Genomic DNA, 9,109 nt, shown 5'->3' on the forward strand with positions numbered 1-9,109 from the left:
ATAAAAAGGAGAAAAAAATAGGGATTGGAAGACATACACATTATTACATATTTGCCCTCATGTAAGAGGGTCCAAATGAATATCCAAGTGTCCGAATTAAACTAACTATGACAAAACCAAATGAATGAATAAACAACTAATTAGCTAAGCTATTACAACAAAGACTAATAATAATAAGAAGAAATAACCTAGCTACCTAGTTTATTACAAGAAAGATGAACAATAAAACTAACCATCTAAGTTAATCAACAATGAACATTCATAATCATTACAGTAATGCTATTTATATTTGATTACAATGATAATGAGAGCATTAATTTACAACATCTGATAGAACCAAAAAGCACAAGGATGGCATGCATGTGACAGTTTTCAAAAGCAACTCTATCTAAATTCCTTGGAATTTGCCCTATTTTACCTTCAACAATTGTTCTCTGTTTTCTGCAAAACACTCTGTTTACCAAACATTAGGGCCCAACTAGGCCCCAGTGAAGCCCGACCGGGCCCAAATAGGGCCGACCGTGCCCTAATTTTATGCAAAACTCTATTTTTGTGCTCTAAGGTGAAAACAGTGTAGACAGAATTTTCTGAGCCCTATTTGTCCCTCTTATACTTCTCTGTAATGGAAAGTCTCAAGAGAATGATGAAATCGTTTCCAAAACCGTCAATGAGAAAGTTGCTTGCTTAATGATTTCGGCCATGATTTGGACAAAAATCAATGAATGCAATGAATCAACACCAACCCCTCTTCTTTATCATGGAGTGAACTCAAAGAGGGAAGTAAAGACGCTTCAAGGGTTGTCAAAACACCATGAATTGACGTGTGACGACTCTTGACACAATAGACTCGGCATAACGTCCGGCCAAACCCAAGCGACCTTATTCATTTTCTTTACGTAGGTTGATCCAATTTTGCGCCAATTTCATTAGTCTTGTCTATTCTTTAATCCATTTGTCCAAGGTGATGGTTAAGTCCGCTAAATGAGAAGAACGTCAAGCGAGAGGTACTCCTACATATGAAGGAGAGGCCATGCCTTTGATGATGAACCTCCATAGAGATTAAGCCATTGAGCATAGGTCTCTAGCTCATATTTTGAATAACCATCAACCGGTTGAAATAACTCTCAAACAAGAAGAAAATAAAAAATAAGGGAGATTGCAAACATGATTGCGAGATTGATTCTTAATTAATCATAGAAAAGCTACCGAAGCATGCATAACACAACATAACAAGCTAAATGTGAAGACTTACAATGCAACAAGCTTTGATATTCAGGCATATACTAATTAAATAAATTACAACAACCCTAAAACAGCCCCTAATATGTTAAAAATAGTGACCAAAAATCATGTTGGAGAGCATAAAAAAGGTAGGAAAGAATATGGCAAAGCAAAGCTAGTGAACAAAAAAGCAAGGAGAGGTGGGTAACCTCTCCATTTTTACACTTCAAACCATATTTTTTTAGCCTTTTCCAAGCTCTGAAAATCAGTTTAAAGGCAAAGAAGAGAGCGTAAACACAAAGGCTTGAGCTATGAAATAAGGTGCAAAAGGAGGTGTTAACCTTCTCTATTATTTGGTAGCTATCCAAATCCAAGTTTAAACACTTGAAATGGATTCAGAACAGTACAAAAACACAAGAAATAGATAGTAAGAGATAGAACAAAAAGTAAAAGAGAAGGTGATAAGCTTATATCTCTCAAAGAAGTAAGCTCTTATTTGTAACACAAACTTGGCTCAAGCACACTCTCAAACTTGAATTATGATGCCCAAGCCTCAACCCAAGCTCTAAGGTTATGATCTAAGGTGATGTATGGAGTATGGATATTGATCAAGAGAGATAGATTGGCTCAAAGGTGACTTATATAGAAAGAATGAGCTCTCTCTTGTGTGTATATGTTCTTTTGAAATTTTTCAGCCCTCAAAATAGAGGTATAACCTCGTTTTTATAGAATTTGAATAAAACAAGTCAAAAATATCTTCAAAAAAAGACAGCTAGCAGGCTTTCGCCTAGAACAGTGTGTATCGCCAGCAAGGCACGGCCGGGCCCAAATAGCCACAACCGGCTCCCAATGGGGCACTGCCGGGCCCTGATATGCTACCCCACTCCCCTGTTTCAAACTCAGCATATGGTGGCACAATGGTCAAAATGAACCTCTAAGGTAAGAATGAGACAAGTAAGAAGGTTTTTGGATTATTTCAGGGCTCGACCTTGGATTCTCTCGTCGAGAACTCAAATCACACAATGCAGTTTTCATCATCGAGTGCGCTAGACCAAGCACCTAAGTCTTACGAGTGGTCAAAAATAGGGTGTCTACAGTTGTATGTTAATTATAAATTATAAACATTCACATTGTATTTTTGTATGAATTTTATTTTTTCAAAAGTTAGTTGTATGTTTGTTATTTATTGTGAACATTCACATTGTGCTTTAGTATTCATTTCGTTTTTTCAAAAGTTAATTGTATATTTCTTATTTACTGTGAACATTCACATTGTATTTTTATTTTCATTCAGATTTTTTGTTGTGTTATTTTTAAAATTTTCAATTATAAAAAAGTTTAAAGTTCATAATTTGATATTTTCTCCATGAAATATATAAGAGATTTTCTCCTTAGAATAAGAGAGAGATTTTCTTTATAGAATAAGAAAAGATTTTCTCTTTAAAATGAGGGATAGATTTTCTCCATAAAACAAGAGACTATTGTTATGTATAGTTTAAAAACAGAAACATGAGTAAAAAAATTAGAAAGGATGATTTGGTCATATTATATTAAACGTGACTTAATGGAATACTCACAAAGAATATGAGTTAGATAGAATAAAACACTTAAAAAGAGAATTTATCAAAAAAATGACCCTTAAAAAATATTTTTAAAAATATAATAATGGAAAATTTATTAGAAAATCTTTTTTAAGTGTTTGTATCCCAATTAGTTCATAAAATATTCTTATATTCTAATAAGTCTTATTATTTGAATATTTAAACTATCAAATCTTTATTATCATATTTAAGGTATTTTATGAATATTTTTACGCTTACAAATATTTTTTGAACGGTTAGCAATTTTATGATATGAATATTCATATTTTACAATATGAATATTCACATTAACGTGTGAATGTGAACATTGACAGTATGAATATTCATGTTGATGGTGTGAACATTTATATTACGGAACATTCACACTACAAATGTAAATATTATTAGGGATATTTTGGTAATTATGTCACTCATAAGACTTATTAAAATATAAAAAAATAATGTGAACTAAACGAAATATAATTACATGAAAAGGGATTTATAAAAAAAAAAAAATTGTCTTTATAATAATTGTACTATAAAAAAAAATAAGTTTGTCAAAAAGAACCATTATTTTAGGATGTGGGAAGTAACAAACAACAGGCAACGCACAAACATATCGATTAGATATAACATGTTAGGGGAATTCCACGTCAGAGCCGCCTAATCTTTTTCTTTTTTCATTTTTTTGTTTTCTTTTTTTTTTTTAATTGAGAAAAAATGATGTTATATGGGGATATCACAGCATCCACGCACCTTAATTTTGGAGTAATCACTTAATGGTCAGATTTAATCCAATCCAAAGAAAAGAAGTTATCACTGAGCCTTCTAACCTTGGATTTTATTTTGAGTCTTCAATTTATTAAAAAATAAATACTTTATGACAAACTAGCCTTCATTAAAAATTGAGTTTATTACACTTTTTATTTTTAAATTATCATCAAATCATCTATTTTGTTCCTGAATTATCAATTGAATCTATTTTGTTCTTAAAGTATATAAATCAAAATTTATTTAATTCTTAAACCATCAATTAAATCTATTAAATTCTTAAAATACTTAATTCAAATCTATTTAATCCCTAAAAGGATTATAAAAATAAAATATATGCATGCACGTATTTTAAATTAATAAAAGATCCTCTCTAATTAAGATTTTATTACAAAAAAATCTTTTAAATTTTTATTTTGCCTTTTAAAGGAATATTATTTCGTTGTGTGTTTAAATTAATAAGTTTCTAATTTTTCAGTCTTGCTAATAAATTATATCAATATTAGATATACTAAAGAAATAAAATTAGATAATTTAAATAATAACTTTTCCCTACAAATAATAATAGAACAAAATAATACATTAATTAAGTAATAAAAAGAACTTAGCGAAAATCTTAAAAACAATCAATTATAAATTATAAATGAAATCTAACATATAATACTAGATAAAGGTAAACACATATACGAAAATTCTAAGAAAATAAAAAAGACTTTTGCTAATGAGATTAATTAAAGCTTGAATAGTATAATAGTGCAAATTCCAACCAATTAAAGTCATGAATTTCATAGCCTGGAAAAAAAAAAAAAATTCAAATCCTAACCGTTTACAAGATAAAAATTTAAAGCCATGATTGTCTAACTTGATTATACAAATACTAACTATTAACACATTCACTCATCAAATGAATTTGTAAGTATGATTTTTTTTATTTCATCATTAACACATGACACACACACACAAACAGGGCCGGCCTTGAGCTAAGTCCACTAAGACTTGTGCCTTAGATCTCAAAATTTGGTCCAAAAATAGGGCCCCCAAATTCATTAGGAGTAGTATATTCAAAATTTAAATAGGCCCAATTTGTTTTTATTGTTTAGAGCTAGTCTAAAGAGTTCCAAAAATATTCTATTGGGCCCAACTAAAAAAACCATTTAATCACAAATGTGGTAAGGCCCAATTGAAAAAAATAAAATAAAATGAATTAAAACATATACAAGTAATAATTTTGCCCAAATTTTTCTCTCATAAACTATCCGATTTTAATGGAATAAATAATTTTAATATAATTTTTTTACCCTATGTCTTTATCATATTTTAATTGAACAAAGTTTCTAAATTTTTTTTACCTTAATTTTGTTTCATTAAATTGTGTTCCTTAATTTCTTTACTATAAGATATCAGATAGTGAGTGGATTGTGTGTTTTGTGTGAAAATTTGATTATATAGTCAAGTTTTCTTTTCATTTATGTTTGTTTCACACTAGTGGTGAAGCAAAATTATTATCTCACTCTTCAATTTAACACAATGTGAAATAATTTATGTATGTTTCACACCGCTGAAACATTTCATTAATTAGAATTGTTGATTAATTAGTTTGTTTTGTTGATTTGAACTATACTTTTTTCGTAACTTTTTTTTCTTTTTTCTTTTTTGTATTTTAGAATGAATATATTTTGATATTTATTTTGGTATTAATCGGCGCAGTGGTGCCAAATAGGATGATTTTTATCTTTATTTTTTTGCATATAGGCCCCCTTTTTGGGTTTCGCCTTAGGCCTCCGAAAATTCAGGGCTGGTCCTGCACACAAACAAACAAAAAAATAGTATTTTTATTGTGTTTAATCGTATACCTACAAATCATACATATAGCAAGCATGATAGATGATAATTTCCTAGGTTTGTATAGTGAAGTTAAACAGCCAACCAAAAAATAATCACTAAATAACAACGGTCAATCACTGCCTTAGTAAAAATACAAATCAAATTCTTACCACAATGTTTGAAAGTCCTCAAACTATCTACTGATCGATCACTGTTCTTAAGTCGTCAAGATGTCTAATGTGAGCCTATTAAGCAAACACAATGCGTTTTTTATTTTTTTATTTGACTTTTTTAATCAGCAAAATATAATTTATTACTAAATAAAGTGATTAAAATAAGGCCTCATTTGGGGAGTAACTATTTTAGTCAAAAAGTTATTATAAGTTGTCACATCACTCTCTCTATTTTTCTACACATCTTTTCGTAAAAAATCAAAAAATTATTAAAATAGTATGTTTCCAAACAATGCCTAAGAAAGCATGATTGGAGATTGCATCATAGTTTGAAGAATACAAAAACAAAACTGAAGCAACAAAAATAGATTTAAAATAAGAGTAAAATTTTGATTTAGAATATGAGATTGCGCGGCGACACAAAATAATCATATAAACTTTTTTATAAATACGGGGGAAAAAACGAAGTATAAAATGGCATTTTTATATTTAATCTTAATAATTAATATTGTATTCATAACATCTATTTATATATATTAAAGTGAAAGTCTATTTTATCTTGAGACGTTCTCTCACACTGTCAAGTGTTTTTCTATTTCAATTTTTTTTTTAAAAAAAATTAGATAAATAAAAAAAAGTGAGAGTCACACTTTAAAATTTTATAATTTAATAACAACACATTATATGTAACAAATAGCATCTCCTAATACTGAACTTTAGTAATGAGGCCTCAGGCCGTTGTGACTTATGATGAGCACGTGCCACCACACTGAGGCCGTGTGTCAATGACTGAGCTGGATTGGGCCATCATTATGTGGCCAGATAAAACAAGAATAGTGGCCCATAATGATAAGGACCTTATGCATGGGTTGTGCAGGAGGAAAAGTTATGGACCTAGAAAAAATAGTTTAGAGACTTACTTTAGAATGTCATTGGTAGATTTAATTTTGTATAATAAAATCTACTTTTAAAATGTATTCTATGTAAATATTCTGAAATCTTAGTATTGCTGGTTGTGTAGGTGCTTAGTTAAATGTTTTGGAAAACGTGACAATTTTAGACAAATTGATCATTGAACTTGTTTTAGCTGACAAATATTTCTTGTCCGAGTGTTTAATAATTCTTTTTGACTTTTTTTCTTATGTGAAATATATCGAGTGGCAAGAAAAATAAAAAATGACAGAATGAGCTGCAAATTTAAAAATGTCAATCAATTAAAGTTTTTTATAAAACTAGATAGAAATTTTTTTTTTTTTAAAAAAAAAGAGAGAGAGAGAAGAAAAAGATATGTACAATTAATAGATGTTGAGTCTAAAAAAATAAAAAATAGATTTGAAATAAAAATAAAATTTTGATTTAAAATTTAAGATTGCGTGACAACACACAATAATCATATAAAAAATATTTCAAATACAAAAACAAAGAACAATCACCGAACAAGCATATCACTGTATTTTATATTTATTTAAAAAAATTCAAAATTTTATAATTAATTATGTGTCTGTGATGATTATCAAAAGCAAGCATTTCTTGTCCAATATTATTATTATTATTGTTTTGGGTACAACGAAAAATATGTCCAACAATATTATTGACTTTAGTAATGAGGAGTTTGTTTCCTACAATGAGCACGTGCCGCCACACTGAGGCCACGTGTCAATGACTGAGCTGGATTGGCTCGTTATGTGGCCCAAAATAACAGCAAGAAAAATAGCCCAAAATGACAAGGACTTGTGTAGGTGGGTTGTTTGGTAATTTTTTTATTTTTTTTCAATTTTATTTTAATAATGTTAATCGCATTTCTATACCATATTATGTTATCCAACCACTAATGCATATCTTCAATATATTATAATATTTTACAATTAGACTGACACATTAAATAATAAAATATTTTGATAAAAATACATAGTTATTGTGGTATTACTCACAAGTTGAGTTTTCTATCTCATCCATCCTTCACCAAGTATAATAAAGTAATATGTAAAAAAAGAATATGCTACTTATGGAAGTTTAACTTTTAATCTTATTACATGTACAAATATGGATACAATCAAGAAAACAAAAATAGAGAAGAAAAAAACACAAAAAATATGATAATTAAGGTGAAGTAGTGTAAGATTTTGTTGCAGTCATGTCTCATGTGATCATTGTAGATATAATCTAATATTTACGAATGATTGTATAGATCATATATACAAAAATTAATAATAATAATGTCATTTAACAATTTTAACTATTTCAAAATTTCTGAGTTTATTTTTAGAAGATATTGTGTATTCAAGAACAAAGAGACAAAAACCTAAGAAAATGCATTGCTTATCTAGACCATAACCAATGTTAATGGTAAAAACCTATTTTGAAACTGTGCTAATCATAGTGAGAATTACTGGTGATGACACAAATCTCAATCTTTACCTGAATTTAATAACACAATAAGAGTTCTGATTGGCTTGAAAGAAAATAATATATATTTTTTCGGAAAATGTTTAGGACCCTTTTTGGGGAGATCTCCACAACTTTCATAGTGATGTAGGTCAATAATGTGTTTATATTGTTTTTTTATTTCTCTTTTTTATTTAGACCAATCACAAATAAATAAAAATTGTGAGAGTGATATTTTATGGTGGTCTAAATGATTACTGTAATTTCTCTTCTGCATTGAGCTTGTCCAATCATCAGCCACTAGCTCAGAAAAGTCTATATTGGGATAACATGCCCCTATTAGGAAACAGAAAGCTTTAATTACTTGACACCTGTCATGATCCCTTTAGGCCCAAGTGGAACATGAATGAGGTTTATAAGTTGGGAAAATGAGATTATAATTAGTCACACACAACAAATTGTCGGAAAATTTTTATTTACTATTATATAGTATTTTTTTTACCTGATATTTTTAATTAATGATATTTTGTAACATATAATAAGTCACTTTTAAAAAATTTCGTTACATAATTAATTTCAAACACTACATAATAATGTTACATAATATTATAATTTCATATTTTGAGAATACTAGATAATTATTAAATCCATCCAGATCTATTTGACTTAAAATAAACTATGCCTATGGTAAAATTTAGATTAATTTATTATATTTGTTGGTGGTTGCACTTCAAGTTTTATGTATTATATATATATAAAATATTTAGAATATGGTTAGTGGTTGCACTTTTAAGATCAGTGTGATGTTATTTGTCTGGATAAGATGCGAAAAATGGCTTTCTCCTCCTTTGGACTAAAATTTCAAAGTGGTTAGATTTGCTTATTGCACTCTGAAAAAGGTCAAATTCATGATCAGCAATTGCTTCAAGTTAGTTAATGGAGGAGAGGAAGATGGGTTTGTAGCACGAACAACTAACAGGGTACATGTGCCATGCATGTGCTATATAATAAAAATAATATATATATATATATATATATGTATACTTTGGAGTGTCGTAATGGAAACAAATTAGCTACAATTTGTCTGTCATTCATTAGGTGCTCACTTGCCTTGACCCATATGATAATCTCACCATATTTCCTTCGACAAGGATT

This window comes from Camellia sinensis, chromosome 8 (genome assembly GCF_055761805.1).
Source record: "Camellia sinensis isolate YWXY chromosome 8, ASM5576180v1, whole genome shotgun sequence".
NCBI classification, from domain to species: domain Eukaryota; kingdom Viridiplantae; phylum Streptophyta; class Magnoliopsida; order Ericales; family Theaceae; genus Camellia; species Camellia sinensis.